The 17,212-nt window shown below is 34.4% G+C and overlaps 1 protein-coding gene and 1 non-coding gene across 3 annotated transcripts in view; both read right to left on the bottom strand.

Annotated features, from left to right (window-relative positions):
- LOC138713121 (sodium channel protein 60E-like) overlaps positions 1–17,212 on the bottom strand; it is a 983,436-nt gene that overhangs the window by 430,714 nt on the left and 535,510 nt on the right. The window lies entirely within an intron of this gene.
- TRNAK-UUU (transfer RNA lysine (anticodon UUU)) lies at positions 16,168–16,239 on the bottom strand. Its single transcript has one exon. It is a non-coding gene; the product is annotated as a tRNA-Lys (tRNA).

The raw sequence follows: 17,212 nt of genomic DNA, 5'->3' as shown, positions 1-17,212 counted from the left end.
AAAGGAAATTTTACTACATAAATAATATATCCGTAATTCGCAATAGTCCAGCAATTTAGTAGTCTATGGTCATATTAATTATTATTATTATTATTATTATTATTATTATTATCATCATCATCATCATTATCGTCATTCTATATTATTCTGTCGTGATATTTTTCTAATTAAGCCTGTATATTGTCGTGACGATGTAGGGAATTCATAGTCCAAAAGTCGTCCGTTAGCAGCGCTACTGACGGGCGTTCGCAGCGCCACTAAAGCGCCACTAAAATTGGCGTCGTCAGAATGGACACTTATAGACGGTAATTCCATTCACAACATGATAAAGAAAGGAATGTTGCGGAACTCGTAAAATGTATGAAAAAGTACGTGTTATCTCCATGACAACGAGTTTCCTTTTTTTATCATTATTCGAATTTCCTCACTAATTATAATAACCATACAATGTCCCTTCCCAGGTAATAAATGTCCCAGAAGTCCTCAGAGATAGGGCTTCCTGTTCACAACCTAAGCAATACAGAATGAGGGAGAGGTCAGCATCGCACTCTGACCTTTTTTCCTCTGGGAAGAAGCCCACGTTCTAATTTTATGGGAAGCTGAGTGGATTCACGCGCTATTGTGAGAGTTATGACGAGGATAAAAGTGTTTTGGTTCCTTCTAAGAATAAAATCACGTCCTTATAAGCCAAAGTTAATCACTCCACCGATACGAAGGTTCCAAGTACGTCAACAGACTAGATAAAGCATCACGTGAAAACAGAAAAATAATATATAGGCCTAGCTGTAACTGAATTAAAATATATGCCGCCCTTTATAATTGTGAATTCTTAGTATATTTCGCAAACAAATTAATACATCGAGATACTGTAGTACGTCAAGCAATACGTATTTAATCTCTATTTTTGCACAATGTTTTCACATTCCTTTTAACGGGACCCAGTACTATCACTTCCTTTCCATTTGCCTTCCATTTCATATCCGTAAATTATAATTTCTTGGGCTTAACGGAAACACAAAATTTACGTCTACATGAGGCAGAAGGTGGAGATTATATTATAACTAGTAGCTTGTGCAGCAAATGCTACAAACTAAGTTTATTAGACGTTCAAAATAAACATTTTTCAGATTTATTTTCAATGAAGAGTAACACACATTCTGAAAGTTATTCGCTTCCATAACAATGAAAGATACTCTCTCTCGAGCCAATACTGAAGAGAACCACGCATATAAATATCTACACCACACCGCCATTAAATATATGAAAAAGACCCAACCCCACTTGATTAATAACTATAAAAATATTTGATTTTTAATAATATTATTATCTTACGTAAGTTGTATAGCTTTCAGTAACAAATACTATATAGCCGCCACTCAGTAAAATATAGAAATCAAAATCTAATTTAAGTTATTCTCTACATATACTTATATAACCCCGAAACGCTTCACTTTCATATCATCAATATAGCATTAATGTGTATAATTAATGTTGGAAGACGTTCAGGAATCTTTGCTACATTGTAATAAAACCCTCAAGGCTTTGCAGAATGAGATCATTATACATCTCGCGACCGATTGACAAGAAGAAGATTGTGTTCTTCACAAACAAGACAGCAGCTCTGTCTCTGGCGTTCTGTGGTAGTTGAGAGCACGGATAACCTGAAGATAGAGGAGTATCTGGAGAAACGGGGAATCCGCTCCACGGAAGATCATAGACCCAAGAAGGCGACATTCCACAAGCGTAAGAAATTGTAATATGACATTTCCTTAATAAATAATATTTTGTTTTAGATGAAAAATAGTCACATCATGGCATTAACTACAATAATATTTCATTTCTAATGGTACTAATGTCATCAAACCACCTCAAGTTTTGTAGTTTTTAATATCCAATACCCAGAAAATTACACACCACAGAATCGAACCTGTAAATTATTTTTAGTAAGTTAAGTTTTTAATAACCAATTTTAATTTGAGCTCTAAATATGTCAGCATTCTTGCAGATCATGGCCTTCGTGTAATATTGTTTACTGTAGTTTGTGTTTTGTTTTATTCTGAAATGCAACACGGCCGACATTCTTTATAAAGAAGCGAAGGTAGCATCAAGTCGGCAGTGAATGCAATTAGCTAGTTCTCAAAACTGACGACAGATGGATTTTGGAAAATAGGAAAATTATATTGAAAAATTGACATTTCACTGAAAACTACTATTTTTCTGAGTAACTTTGGGTTTCAAGCTTCAAAATGAGGGGTCATTTATTAAAATCCGTCCAGCCGTTTTCCCGTAATTTCCATTACCAGTTCAAATTAGACAGACAGACAGACAGACAGAGAGATAGATAGATAGATAGATAGATAGATAGATAGATAGATAGATAGATAGATAGATAGATAGATAGATAGATAGATAGATAGGTAGGTAGGTAGGTAGGTAGGTAGGTAGGTAGGTAGGTAGGTAGGTAGGTAGGTAGGTAGGTAGGTAGGTAGGTAGGTAGGTAGGTAGGTAGGTAGGTAGGTAGGTAGGTAGGTAGGTAGGTAGGTAGGTAGGTAGGTAGGTAGGTAGGTAGGTAGGTAGGTAGGTAGGTAGGTAGGTAGGTAGGTAGGTAGGTAGGTAGGTAGGTAGGTAGGTAGGTAGGTAGGTAGGTAGGTAGGTAGGTAGGTAGGTAGGTAGGTAGGTAGGTAGGTAGGTAGGTAGGTAGGTAGGTAGGTAGGTAGGTAGGTAGGTAGGTAGGTAGGTAGGTAGGTAGGTAGGTAGGTAGGTAGGTAGGTAGGTAGGTAGGTAGGTAGGTAGGTAGGTAGGTAGGTAGGTAGGTAGGTAGGTAGGTAGGTAGGTAGGTAGGTAGGTAGGTAGGTAGGTAGGTAGGTAGGTAGGTAGGTAGGTAGGTAGGTAGGTAGGTAGGTAGGTAGGTAGGTAGGTAGGTAGGTAGGTAGGTAGGTAGGTAGGTAGGTAGGTAGGTAGGTAGGTAGGTAGGTAGGTAGGTAGGTAGGTAGGTAGGTAGGTAGGTAGGTAGGTAGGTAGGTAGGTAGGTAGGTAGGTAGGTAGGTAGGTAGGTAGGTAGGTAGGTAGATAGATAGATAGATAGATAGATAGATAGATAGATAGATAGATAGATAGATAGATAGATAGATAGATAGATAGATAGATAGATAGATAGATAGATAGATAGATAGATAGATAGATAGATAGATAGATAGATAGATAGATAGATAGATAGATAGATAGATAGATAGATAGATAGATAGATAGATAGATAGATAGATAGATAGATAGATAGATAGATAGATAGATAGATAGATAGATAGATAGATAGATAGATAGATTTTGATCGCCTTATTATGCAATATAAATACATCTTTATTAGAGTCACTACTGCAGAGAGAGGCAGCGAAAAGTTACCGCAATATGCAGGGGACGTCGGGGAACAGATTGGCCGCGATCCATTGCTCGACTCACCGGTAAGCTGTAACAGCGCGGGCGGGAATTCAGTTTCATTACGGTAGGCCTAAAATTCCCGTATGGTGTTGCATTACTACACCTATTGAACATTATTTGTGTTCACTATTAATATGGTGACGTATATTATTGCACAACGAATATTTCTAGTTGAGACATTTTTCCTAAAGAAGAAATTGTATGACAGTACCGTTCGAAAGTTTCTACGTCAGCTACGTTACGCTGCAATGCCTTCTAGACAATATACATAACAAAGTGATTCAGAAAATGGCGAGAAACGAAGTCTAGATTAAACAAAAAAAGAGAACCACAGAAACAGAGGAGAAGTTTGCAGATATTCAAGCAAGAATTAAAACCAGACCGAGAAAATAAAAATGTTTCTCCTTTTATATAGTGATTTTATTGAATTTATTAACAAATAATTGATTAAAAGACGATCTTACTCATGTTACTTATGTAAGTATGTGCGACTTAAAGCTGTTTCGGTGCTTCTTCACACCATCCTCAGAGCCTTCTGTGTCTCGGCACCATCTCAACTTCGCTGCCTGGTGTGTGGGTGCGTTCGTGTGATGAAGAGTTGTGTCAAATAGTGTGTGTGTTCTGAAATTGATCTGTGTGTTGAGAATTTGATCAGGGTGTGTTTTAGTGTGTCTGTATATTTCATATTGTTCTAGTGTGTTGAGTTTTTGGTTTTTGGGTTGTATGTGTAGGATTTCCATGTCTGTATTTATGTTATTCTATGTGTGATTAGCATTAGTTATGTGTTCGGCATATGTAGATGTATTGTGTCCTCTGGTTATTGCTTTAATGTGTTCTTTGTATCGAGTTTGGAATGATCTGCCTGTCTGTCCAATGTAGAAACTGTCGCAACTATTGCACGTGAGTTTGTATACGCCTGTGTGGTTGTGTTTTGTTGTTTGTGTGTTGAGATGTCTTTGTAGTGTGTTTTCTGTTCTGTATGCTATGTTGTATTTCTGTTTTCTGAATGAGGATGCGATCTTGTGTGTGTTTTTGTTTTCGTATGTTAGTGTGATGTATTTCTTGTGCTCTTGTGTTTGTGTTGTGTTTGGTATATTTTTGTGTTTGTTGAGTTTTTGTTTTGTCTTCCTTATGATGTTGTCTATTATGTTTGGGTTGTAACCGTTTTCTTGTGCTGTGTATTTGATTGTGTTCACTTCTTCATTGTAGTGTTGTTGGCTCATGGGTATGTTGAGTAATCTGTGTACCATTGTCCTGAATGCAGCATGTTTGTGTTGTGTGGGGTATCCTCTGTCATGCAATCATGCAATATGTCCTAAATCTTGTTTCAAACAACAAAATTAACAAATGAATACATGAGATAACAAAAAACTTTTGAGGTTATGTTCGTCAAAATATCTCACTTAATGCAGTTCCCAGAATCAGAAAGATTATCATATAAATGAAGGTCGAATTTCTAGGTAACGAAACAAAAGAAAGTGCTCTATCAAATTAAAATGTTACAGGAATCGGATTATTCTCTCTCAGGTCCGCTCCCTTGCAGGAAAGGTTCTGACATTTCTACCGCGCACATGTGATGGCATTTGTTCTCAACCAGCTTGATCCCGATTGTGCCACCACCCGCATATCACTTTGCTGTTGTATTTTCAGATTCCGGCCAAATCCGGCATTCACAGTTGTCACTACTCGAAAGCCAATGCCGACTCTATTATAAGTGGTCCCTCGAATCTATGTAACAAATGAAATTTAATATTTAGGAATGAAGCAATCATAGGAAAGTATCTTGATATATGTGAGACGACAAAATTATAAAATTCTTAATATTATGTTGAGATTAAAACATTGAACTGGCAGGATTAGTAAGACGCCCTATATGTTTCTTTGTCTATTTTATTTCTACCCTTTAATACAAAGTTATAATGCAGGAGGATTTATTTTTGAACCTTCAATGAAGGCAGGTACATATTGCAGGCCTCAGTTTCGTGGATGGATATTTTTTTCCCACTGTCCACACCAGGAATCGAAGCGCGGATAGCTTGGATACGAAGAGCGTACGCTAACCATGCAATGTAGTAAAACTGAAATACGAAAATATACTTTATTTATTTATTTATTTATTTATTCATCTATCTATCTATCTATCTATCTATCTATCTATCTATCTATCTATCTATCTATCTATCTATCTATCTATCTATCTATCTATCTATCTATCTATCTATCTATCTATCTATCTATCTATCTATCTATCTATCTATCTATCTATCTACCTACCTACCTACCTACCTACCTACCTACCTACCTACCTACCTACCTACCTACCTACCTACCTACCTACCTACCTACCTACCTACCTACCTACCTACCTACCTACCTACCTACCTACCTACCTATCTATCTATCTATCTATCTATCTATCTATCTATCTATCTATCTATCTATCTATCTATCTATCTATCTATCTATCTATCTATCTATCTATCTATCTATCTATCCCTCCTACTCTATCCATCCTACTCTATCCATCTATCCATCCTACTCTATCTATCTATCTATCTATCTATCTATCTATCTATCTATCTATCTATCTATCTATCTATCTATCTATCTATCTATCTATCTATCTATCTATCTATCTATCTATCTATCTATCTATCTATCTATCTATCTATCTATCTATCTATCTATCTATCTATCTATCTATCTATCTATCTATCTATCTATCTATCTATCTATCTATCTATCTATCTATCCCTCCTACTCTATCCATCCATCTATCTATCTATCTATCTATCTATCTATCTATCTATCTATCTATCTATCTATCTATCTATCTATCTATCTATCTATCTATCTATCTATCTATCTATCTATCTATCTATCTATCTATCTATCTATCTATCTATCTATCTATCTATCTATCTATCTATCTAGCTACCTACCTACCTACCTACCTACCTACCTACCTACCTACCTACCTACCTATCTATCTATCTATCTATCTATCTATCTATCTATCTATCTATCTATCTATCTATCTATCTATCTATCTATCTATCTATCTATCTATCTATCTATCTATCTATCTATCTATCCCTCCTACTCTATCCATCCTACTCTATCCATCTATCCATCCTACTCTATCCATCTATCTATCTATCTATCTATCTATCTATCTATCTATCTATCTATCTATCTATCTATCTATCTATCTATCTATCTATCTATCTATCTATCTATCTATCTATCTATCTATCTATCTATCTATATATCTATCTATCTATCTATCTATCTATCTATCTATCTATCTATCTATCTATCTATCTATCTATCTATCTATCTATCTATCTATCTATCTATCTATCTATCTATCTATCTATCTATCTATCTATCTATCTATCTATCTATCTATCTATCTATCTATCCCTCCTACTCTATCCATCCTACTCTATCCATCTATCCATCCTACTCTATCCATCTATCTATCTATCTATCTATCTATCTATCTATCTATCTATCTATCTATCTATCTATCTATCTATCTATCTATCTATCTATCTATCTATCTATCTATCTATCTATCTATCTATCTATCTATCTATCTATCTATCTATTTACCATCAGGCCTTCTCTTCCCCGCTACCAGGGAATTACAACTATAATATTAAGAATACAATTACAATTACAACAAATTCCACAATTTGGGACATCTAGCCGAAATCTACGGCTGACCACTAGGATCCAGAATACAAAGCAGAGGTTAAATTAAAAATACAATATGATTGCGGAGAAAATACGGAACAATGATAAATGTAAATATAAAGTACAATCTGATTTCGGAGAAACATGAGATGAAAATACATTGAAGAGTAATGAAATGAAGTGAAAAAAAATTACATAGTATTATACAAGTGACTGTGTAAAATGGATAATGAATCTCTCAATACCATTAGACAAATTTTGTTAATATCCTCATTAGAAAATTTAAGAGAAAGGAGAATGGTTTTGGTTAACTTGAATGAAGCTCCCCTAGCGCCAAGAAGAAGTCCTTTCACTTCCCATGTATTAATATTAATTTTGTATCTCTCACTGAATACAATTAATATTAAATTTACAAAAACAATAAAAATCAAAGTAATAAAAGATTAACTGACTAATAAAAGCTAGACAGTTTATTGTAAAAGTTAAGAAGAGAGAAACATTTTTTTTATTAATTAAGTAAAAATTAAATCTACTCTACGCAGTAAGAAAATGCTTAATAAGTTTGCTTTTGAACGCTACTAAATTCCGACAGTCTCTGATGTCACTGGGTAGGGTAAGCCACAAGTGCGAGAGCGAGATTGTGTATGATGATGAATACGATGATGTCTTATGTGTTGGTATGGCTAGTATGCGGCTATTTTGCGTGCGTGTGAAGAAATTATGATATGATGACAGGTAACAGGTACTTTAGCCATGATACTGTGAATATCAGATATTCCAGCTGTTCCCAAACTTCAATGTCATGGGACTCACCAAAGCTTCACATTTTTTCGCGACCCACTTCGTACTTACTGCCCGAGTCTCACGTCCTGAACCGAGAGCTCCCTAGTGCTTATAACCACGCCTCTTAGGTCTGCTCGGACCGGCACGGCAGCTGCAGCGTGGCGGCACGGCAGCATATTACATGTGCTGAAAACATTATCCTATGCCATTGCAGGGGTCTTTACTGTTTATAATACTGGATACTCTAAGCGTGGTTACCACTATCGCTATTATCTCTGACGGCGATGGCGATGTAAGTACACACTAGGCCACTCTTCGTTCAGTCTGGACAACTGCTGAATTGCCATAGAGCAGCATTTCTCAAAGTATGTTCCGGGGTTCCGTGAGCCCAATTTGATTTTAAATTTTATTTTATACTTTTTTTTACTTGGTTATTTAACGACATTGTATCAACTACTAGGTTATTTTGCATCGATGGGATTGATGAAAGCGAAATGGTATTTGGCGAGATGAGGTCGAGGATTCGCCAAAGATTACATGACATTCGCCTTACGGTTGGGGAAAACCTCGGGAAAAAATCGAACCAGATAATCAGCTCAAGAGGAAATCGAACCCGCGCTCGAGCGCAACTCTGGATCGATAGGCAAGCGCCTTAGCCGACTGGGCTACTCCGGTGGCTATTTTATACTTAGTGGATACTGTAAAAATATATAAATGTTACGAAAATATGAATCAATAATAACATGAAACCACCGATAATAATAATAATAATAATAATAATAATAATAATAATAATAATAATAATAATAATAATAACAATAATAATAATAAGCGCAATAATAATATTCCAATAATATGCGTAATAACAATATGTTTAGGCCTAATGAATATCTAAAACGGAAAATACCCATAATACTTACCACTTTCATCACTGGATTCTCTGCGTATGTGTTCACTAAAACAAAACACCGAAAAGACAAAATGCAGAAGTACAGTAGAAATGAGACTACAACTTTCCGCCATAAAACCAGATTGCAGGCTTAAAAAGCAAATACATTCGTCCCACTGAACAGAATTCTTGGGAACTAGCTCTCACTTGTCTGTTAATTATTAAATACTAATAAAATATTACAAGGATTCCGCAGTTACACTTTAGATTAAAAGGGGTTTCGCGGTGGAAAAAGTTTGAGGAACATTGCCACAGAGGAAAGAGTTTACGGATGTGTATACGTGACAACTGTAGTCGCCATTAGGTCGATAATCTCAAGTAGAGACTGTAGTCTACAACTGGTATTAGTGTTTAGTTACAGGAATTGATAAGTAGGACATAATTTGTTTTGTGAGGGGACAGCCTATACATTCGATTGTCCATGGCTGATCTTGCTCCATAGCTGACGAAAGAAATCCTGAAAAGGCCGATGTGTTGAACGTAGGGTAGTAGGCACATGCGGTACCCAGGACCTCCCACACACCTCCTCTCCCTCTCGCCCCGCAAAGAAACAGCTCAGGAAGTGAGGCACGGGCAGTACTCAGGTTTTCATACTCATAAAGTTTTATTCTGTTTTATTATAAAGTTAGCTGTCAAAATACTGTCACACAATTGTTTCCATTCAAAATTCAAATTGACTAAATAATATTTGTATAGCAACTAAATTTAGTCACAAGTTAACATTATTTTATTTGTGACTGGCGTTGTCTCGTGAGTCACACTTTGCAAACCGCTGAAATATCATTGCCAAAAATACTTAAATAGTTCCCTTTCTGAAATACAACTGGAAAAGGTGCAATTTCGTAAAATATTACCATGACAACTAACACGTCATGACCAGAGCTAGGAAGTTGGTACAGAAACTGTTACGTTGTATGCGCTTGGACTATATAGCGAATGAAAAGTAGTAGCGCAGCTCTCTATGTCAATGAGCCAGAAAGACAAACATGTACACAAGGGTGGTAACCATACTTGTGCTCCAATCGTCCACGGTCTTAGAACAAAAGAATAAACGAATAATTCAAGAAAACAATAATTTGTAATTATAAACTTCGACTCTTCCGTTAAGGGGTTAGGTACAGCTTACAGCAGTAAAATTTTGGAAATATTCAACATTTTTTCCTCCATTATTGTATCTTGTACAGTAATGAAAATTAGTATGTGTAAAACACTGTCCTTCTGTTATATGAAAAAAAATATATATATTTTTACGATTTAAAAAAAATTATTTACTTTTTTTTTTAATTCGTTTCATTGTGCAGTGATGAAGCGTTTCCCTCATAACTCAAAAACTATCAAACATTTTATGATGAAATTTTTTGTGTTTATTTATGCATGTCATATCTACAATATGAAGCAAGATCACTTCTCTATCTTTGATAGATTGTCTGATAAAAAATAAATTCATTTCAAAAATGGTCTAATATCAGTATTTTCTTCTAACACAAAATAAAAAAAAATTATTTATTAAGGAATGTAGTTGAAAGAGCATGATATTGTAAACATGAGTTTCAGCAATAAAATAAAAGAGAGAGAACATGAAAAAGTTCACAAGTTTATGAGTTATGAGGAAAACGCTTCATCACTGCACAGTAAACTGCCACCACTTTGAATTTTGAAAAAAAAAAATTAAATATTTTTTTTAATCGTAAAAATATTTTTTTTTTCATATAGCAGAAAGACAGTGTTTTACACAACCAATTTTCATTATTGTACAAGATACAGTAATGGAGGAAAAAAATTTTGAAAATTTCTAAAACTTTTACTGCTGTAAGCTGTACCTAACCCCATAAGGGGAGGCAGAGGTGAAATTTTGAACAAAAACTGAAGAAAAAATAAAAATTTGGTTTTTTACATTTTTATTATCTTTATTTTCATATTCCGATGTTAGTTTTTGATTTTGTGTCCTTTGAAAGTATGAAATTAAAACCAAGATAACTGTATTAGTATATTATTTCCATAATAAACTAATACTTATCATTATTTATATACCTTTTCTGAACATATAAATAAAAAGAAATATTCAAAATTTCTTACAATATGGTGCATGGAGCATTTTATATCAAACGATATAAAGTTTTATAAAATTATTAATATTTACAGAACTATTGTACTTAGAAAGTTGAAACTTGGTATGTCCATTACTAATAACATACTTGTATCCATGATCAATTTCAAACAAATCGGATAAATTTTGTGGATTTTGAAATATTCACCTCTGCCTCCCCTTAATACAATTTCATTATTGTAATATTTCCGTAAACCCTGTATTATTTCTTAAAGAGATAATGATAAAAAGAGTTAAATATTGTTAACTTATTGCAGGTACGTATAAGTTGAAAACACTTCTATGTACACCCCTGTTTCGGATCATATGTCATACAACGTCGAGACATGAACCTCGCATCCCTAATGCACAACATGGAACCTCTGCACCTCGCTAATATGACCTTACACAAAGGTACAACGTGTGAAAAACGTGCCAACTATTACATCACCATTAATTAAGTTTCCGTCCTGCTTGAATGTAGAACTTTAGTTCCACGTCAGTTCACCGTTCGCTCACGTCGCATATCAAAGCCTGCGCGAATAAAATTTCAGTTCCTATGAACTCATTATTTCAACTTGATAGAGGGTGTTACAAAGGGGTGGGAGAGCAGTATTCAAGGCGATGTAGCTTCACCGAATTAAAATGTATTCATATACGGTTTGTAAGTAGGTACTGGTAAGTTGAAACCTGTTTCGAAATTGAACCAAATTATAGTGTGGCTAATATGCTTCAGATGCCACGTGGAAGTAGAGTTACATTTCGTCATTACTAACTTATAAATAGCTTTAAAGAACTTGGAGGTTCATTGCCGCCCTCACATAAGCTCGACATCAATACCAATCCTGAGCATCTATTTATTTATCTATTATTTATCTATTTATTTATGTAGTTTTATCTATGTATTTATGCATTTATTTATCTATTTATTTATCTATTTATGTATCTATTTATTTACCTATTTATTTATATATTTATTTACTTATTTACTTACTTATTTACTTACTCAATTATTTACTTATTTATTTACTTACTTATTTAGTTACTTATTTATTTATTTATTTATTTATTTATTTATTTATTTCTACTGGCATAGTTAAAGCCACAAAGCGAGTTAAGGTCACAATAACATACAACACAATATTACGGTAGTAGTTTTCTTTACAGTCCGCACCAGTTTAATATATAAGAGTAAAAAAAGAGAGAGAAAAGTAGAGTTACATTTCGTCATTACTAACTTATAAATGGCTTTAAAGAACTTAGAGGTTCATTGCCGCCCTCACATAAGCTCGACATCAGTCTCAATCCTGAGCATCTAATTTATTTATCTCTTATTTATGTATTTATTTATGTATGGGCGCCCAATAACAAGATGGACTGACGATATTCCCTGAAGACGAAACAGGTCTGAAGGCCTAAACCTGAAAGTTGATGATGATGATGATCTATTTATTTATGTATTTATTTATCTATTTATTTATCTATTTATGTATCTATTTATTTATCTATTTATTTATATACTTATTTATTTACTTATTTACTTATTAATACCTATTTGCTTATTTACTTACTTATTTATTTACTTACTTACTTATTTATTTATTTATTTATTTATTTATTTATTTATTTATTTATTTATTTATATATTTATTTACTAGCCGTACCCGTGCGCTCCGCTGCACCCGTTAGAAATAAATATAAAGTAATTACATAATTAAAATAGGACATTTGATCCAGGGAACATTCGTGTTTGATAGAAGGATAAATCGTTTAATATGTTACTTAATTTAAATTGCATCCAAATAATTAAAATGCGATCATTTTGGTCCAGAGACACTCATTTGGTGCAATGACAATTCCTTTAACATGTTTCTTAATTGTTATTACATGCAACCATAGTTTAATGAACATTGACATCATTTAGATTTAATGTGTATATTTTATTTTACTTGTTATAGGTTTCCATTGAATTATGGTAATAACTTAATTTTAACCCTTGTTTTCTACGTATTCAGTAAATGGCGCTTGGCCCACTATGGTTCTGAACCCTTCAAATAACTTAAATTATGTTATATAATATTACATATTATATTATATTATATTATATTATATTATATTATATTATATTATATTATATTATATTATATTATATTATATTATATTATATTATATTATATTATAAGTTACTGCAATAATATTATAGCATTATGTCCATCTAGAGAAACTACACTTTCCAATGGTGAAATAATAATTAATTATATAAATCGGTTAATTTAGCTCCCGATATTACTTCATACAAACACAGAAACATTCTCTGTAGGCTATCTTTCATAGCTTTCGATTGTTGCTGTCCAAGGCCCCTTATAGACGAAGTCATTTGTTTTTTAATTCATTACACAGCCTTAGATGGCAGTAATTTTAATTTTAAAACTCATTTATCTCATTAAATATCAATCCTATCAAAATTTTTCAAGGAATAAAACTTATCGAAAATTATTTTTAAAGAAACGTTTGTTATGTAACATTTTTCACAAAAATCAATAATAAGTGAGATATTTCGATTTATTTAATTCAGACCCCCTTATAACCCCCCCCTTTTAAATAATGTATTTTGAATGCCATATAGCCTAAAATCTAAGTTACAACGAACTTAATTTATATTCCAATTTTCATATAAATCCGTTCAGCCATTATCGCGTGAAAAGGTAACAAACATACAGACAGACAGACATACAAACAAAAATTTCAAAAAAGCGACTTTCGGTTTCAGGGTGGTTAATTATATATGTTAGGACCAATTATTTTTGGAAAATCGAAAATTACCAGAAAAATTTCGGCTACAGATTTATTATTAGTATAGATTTACTACTGGGTTCAAAAAGTTCCCGGAATTTTACTACCATTTTTCGTATTAATATATAACAAGGGATATTATACATTTGTTTTGTTGGTAACATTCATGATGTCATTTCCTTAAAGTTTGTTGATAATGGCGATTGTTGGTTTTGAGTTGTAGGCAATTGTTTATCATAGTGTTTTGTTTGTTCGTCGCATTTTGTATTTATGTCCACAGAGCAACGTACAAACATCAAGTTCTGTGTTTTGTTACACAAAACTCCTGCAGAGACATTAAGATTGTTGGAAGAAGCATAATGGCGAAGCAGCAATGAAAACAACTCAAGTGTATGCCTGGCATAAACGCTTTTCTGGTGGCCGCGATAGCATCAAAGATGACGTACGCAGCGGCCGACCAACAACTGCAACAAATGAAGCAATCGCTCAGCGTGTGCGTAATGTTGTGAGGGACGACCGACGTAAAACCATAAAAGAGATAGCAGCAGAGGTCGGAATATCAGTCGGAAGTGTACACAATGTTCTTCACAAGCATCTCAACATGCATTACGTGTCTCAGAAGTTAGTTCCGAAAATGTTGTCGGCAGAACAGAAAGAAACAAGAATGACTCTTGCTGGGGACATGATCAGTATGGCTGATGAAGATGGTGATTTCTTAAACAAAATTATTGCTGGTGATGAAACTTGGTGCTACTTGTACGACGCAGTCCCTAAACGACAGTCATCTGAGTGGAAATCGAAAACATCTCTTCGGAAGCAAAAATTTCCTAGGGACACTTCCAAAGGCAAAGTTATGCGGGAAGTTTTCTTCGACTCTCAGGGTCTCATCCACCATGAGTTCATTCCAGAAGGTCGTACTGTAACGAAAGAATTGTACGTAGAAATCCTCCGTCGCCTCTGGGACGCAGTGAGAAGGAAACGTCCAGAAAAGTGGGTAGAAAACAACTGGTTCCTTATGCATGACAATGCACCTGCTCATCGCGCAATTATTGTAAAGAATTTTCTTGCCAGGCACAACATAACTGCTCTGGATCACACACCATACTCTCCTGATCTCTCACCACCTGATTACTTTCTGTTTCCCCGTCTGAAAAGTCATCTGAAAGGACGGAGATTCAATGCTGAAGAGGTTATCGCAAACGCGACGAGAGCACTAAGACGGGTTTCACAAAATGGCTTCCAGGCCTGCTTCCAGGAACTCTACACGCGTTGGCAAAAGTGTGTTGTTGCGGAAGGCAACTATTTTGAAGGGAATGCTGTAGAATAGTGTTTAAGGTACGTTGTTTCTATGATACAAGCAAATTCCGGGAACTTTTTGAACCTAGTATGTATTTCTACTGGCATAGTTAAAGGCACAAAGCCAGTTAAGGTCACAATAACATACAACACCGTATTACAGTAGTTGTTTTCTTTACAGTCCGTACCAGTTTAATATATAGGGGAGAGTCGGGTAGTATCGGATATCGGGTAGTATCGGACAGTGCCTTTCTTTCATCTACCACCATATGGTAGTACCTGAATGACATGGTTACCTTTCTCTATGCGACATCACAGAAACGTAACCATGTCAATCAGGTACTATCATCGTGTGGTAGATTAAAGAAACTCACTGTCCGATATTACCCGATGTCCGATACTACCCGACTCTCACCTAACAGTAAAAGAGATAGGAAAAAAATCTTTTAATTTATATTTTATAATTATTTATTCTTGGGAATGAACAAAAGACCGGTTCTTCAGGTAACCCTTAGAAAAGACAGCTATAACTTTTTGCTATCTCTTCCTAGTAAGCTATTTCACTTTTAGGATTGTAACCGATGGTCCTTGGGAGCAATCTAGAAAAGGACAGCTTGTCTTCGTGTTCGAATAAATAGTAAATAATTTTACGTAAATGTGTTCTCTGAATAATATACAGATAAACAAGTAACAAGTGTCAACACAATTAAAGAATCAGGATTATTGGAAGATGTGCAAGCACAAAATTTATATCATTTTTGTAACATGTTTTAAGGCTATCTCTTATTTAATTCTGAAGATCCATTTCTGAGCATGTATGTATTGTTGCGGTATATGTCGTAATGTTGCTTGAAAAGTAATTTTCTTGGTAACGACTTACCCTGTTTTGAATGTTAATGTGTCTATCCGTCTACTTTAACATTATGAAACGATTTGCCATGCTAATATTTAATACATCATTGTCGTCATAGTAACCTCTTTCTTCGTAGACCATGATATCAATGATATGATACCCATCATTACAAATCTGATGTTATTTCTTTATTAATTGTTTTATATTGATGTCGTACAAAAAATAACGTTTAAATGACATTTATGATGAATAATTTCGAGGGAAAAATTGTTCCGGAGCCGGGTATCGAACCCGGGACCTTCGGTTTAAAGTACCAACGTTCTACCACTGAGCTACCCGGGAACTCTAACCGACACCGATCCAATTTTTCCCTCTATATCCACAGACCTCAAAGTGGGCTGACAACCGTCAAGCAACCAACTTCGAGTGCACACTAACTCCGTGTGACTTAAATTGTGGTTTTCTGTTAACGAACAGTGACGTGTATTATGCAAATCAAGATTTCAGGTATAACTCCCTGTTATACTCAGTGGTAGAGCGTTGGTACGTTAAACCAAAGGTCCCGGGTTCGATACCCGGCTCCGGAACAATTTTTCCCTCGAAATTATTCAAATCAACTTTACAGGGAGTTGTGAAATTTTAATTTTAATTTAATTTTCCTACCAATTTTTTCCATTGTTCTATTAAAATTATAGCATACTAATAGCTTGTGCAGCAAATGCTGCAAACTAAGTTCATTACACGTTCAAATAAAAATTTTTCAGATTTATTTTCAATGAAGAATACCAGATATTTTTAAAGTTATTTGCTTCCATAATAATGAAACATACTCCCTCTGAATGGTTTATATGTCCAATAATTTTTCTTGAACCTAAGTGTCCTATGTCTCTTGAGTTTCAACGCGAAAACGCAAGTAACAATGTCAGGGCGATCAGTGGGTTTTTCATGTGGGAGTAAAGCAATAGCTATTTCAGATCATGTGGGTTGTAAACGTCAGGTTTGCTATGCTTTCGAACAATAGGCATAGCATCTTGGTATAGCATGCAGAGCTTGAAATGTAGAGGGTAAAATCATTTTATCCTGCTGAGAGATCTTGCTGAAATGATCGCTGAATTTTGTAGGTCTCTTATTTTATCATAAGTAATACCGTCTTTCCTTAGGAACTGTAATTTTTGCGCTCTCTCGAGGCAATACTGAAAAGAATGATACATATAAATATCTACACCACACCGCCATTAAATATATGAAAAAGACCCAACCCCACTTGATTAATATCTATAAAAATATTTGATTTTTAATAACAATACTATTATCT

This window comes from Periplaneta americana, chromosome 14 (genome assembly GCF_040183065.1).
Source record: "Periplaneta americana isolate PAMFEO1 chromosome 14, P.americana_PAMFEO1_priV1, whole genome shotgun sequence".
Lineage (NCBI taxonomy): Eukaryota > Metazoa > Arthropoda > Insecta > Blattodea > Blattidae > Periplaneta > Periplaneta americana.
Note: the sequence above shows the minus strand (reverse complement) of the source record. Positions and strands in the feature narration are given on the sequence as shown.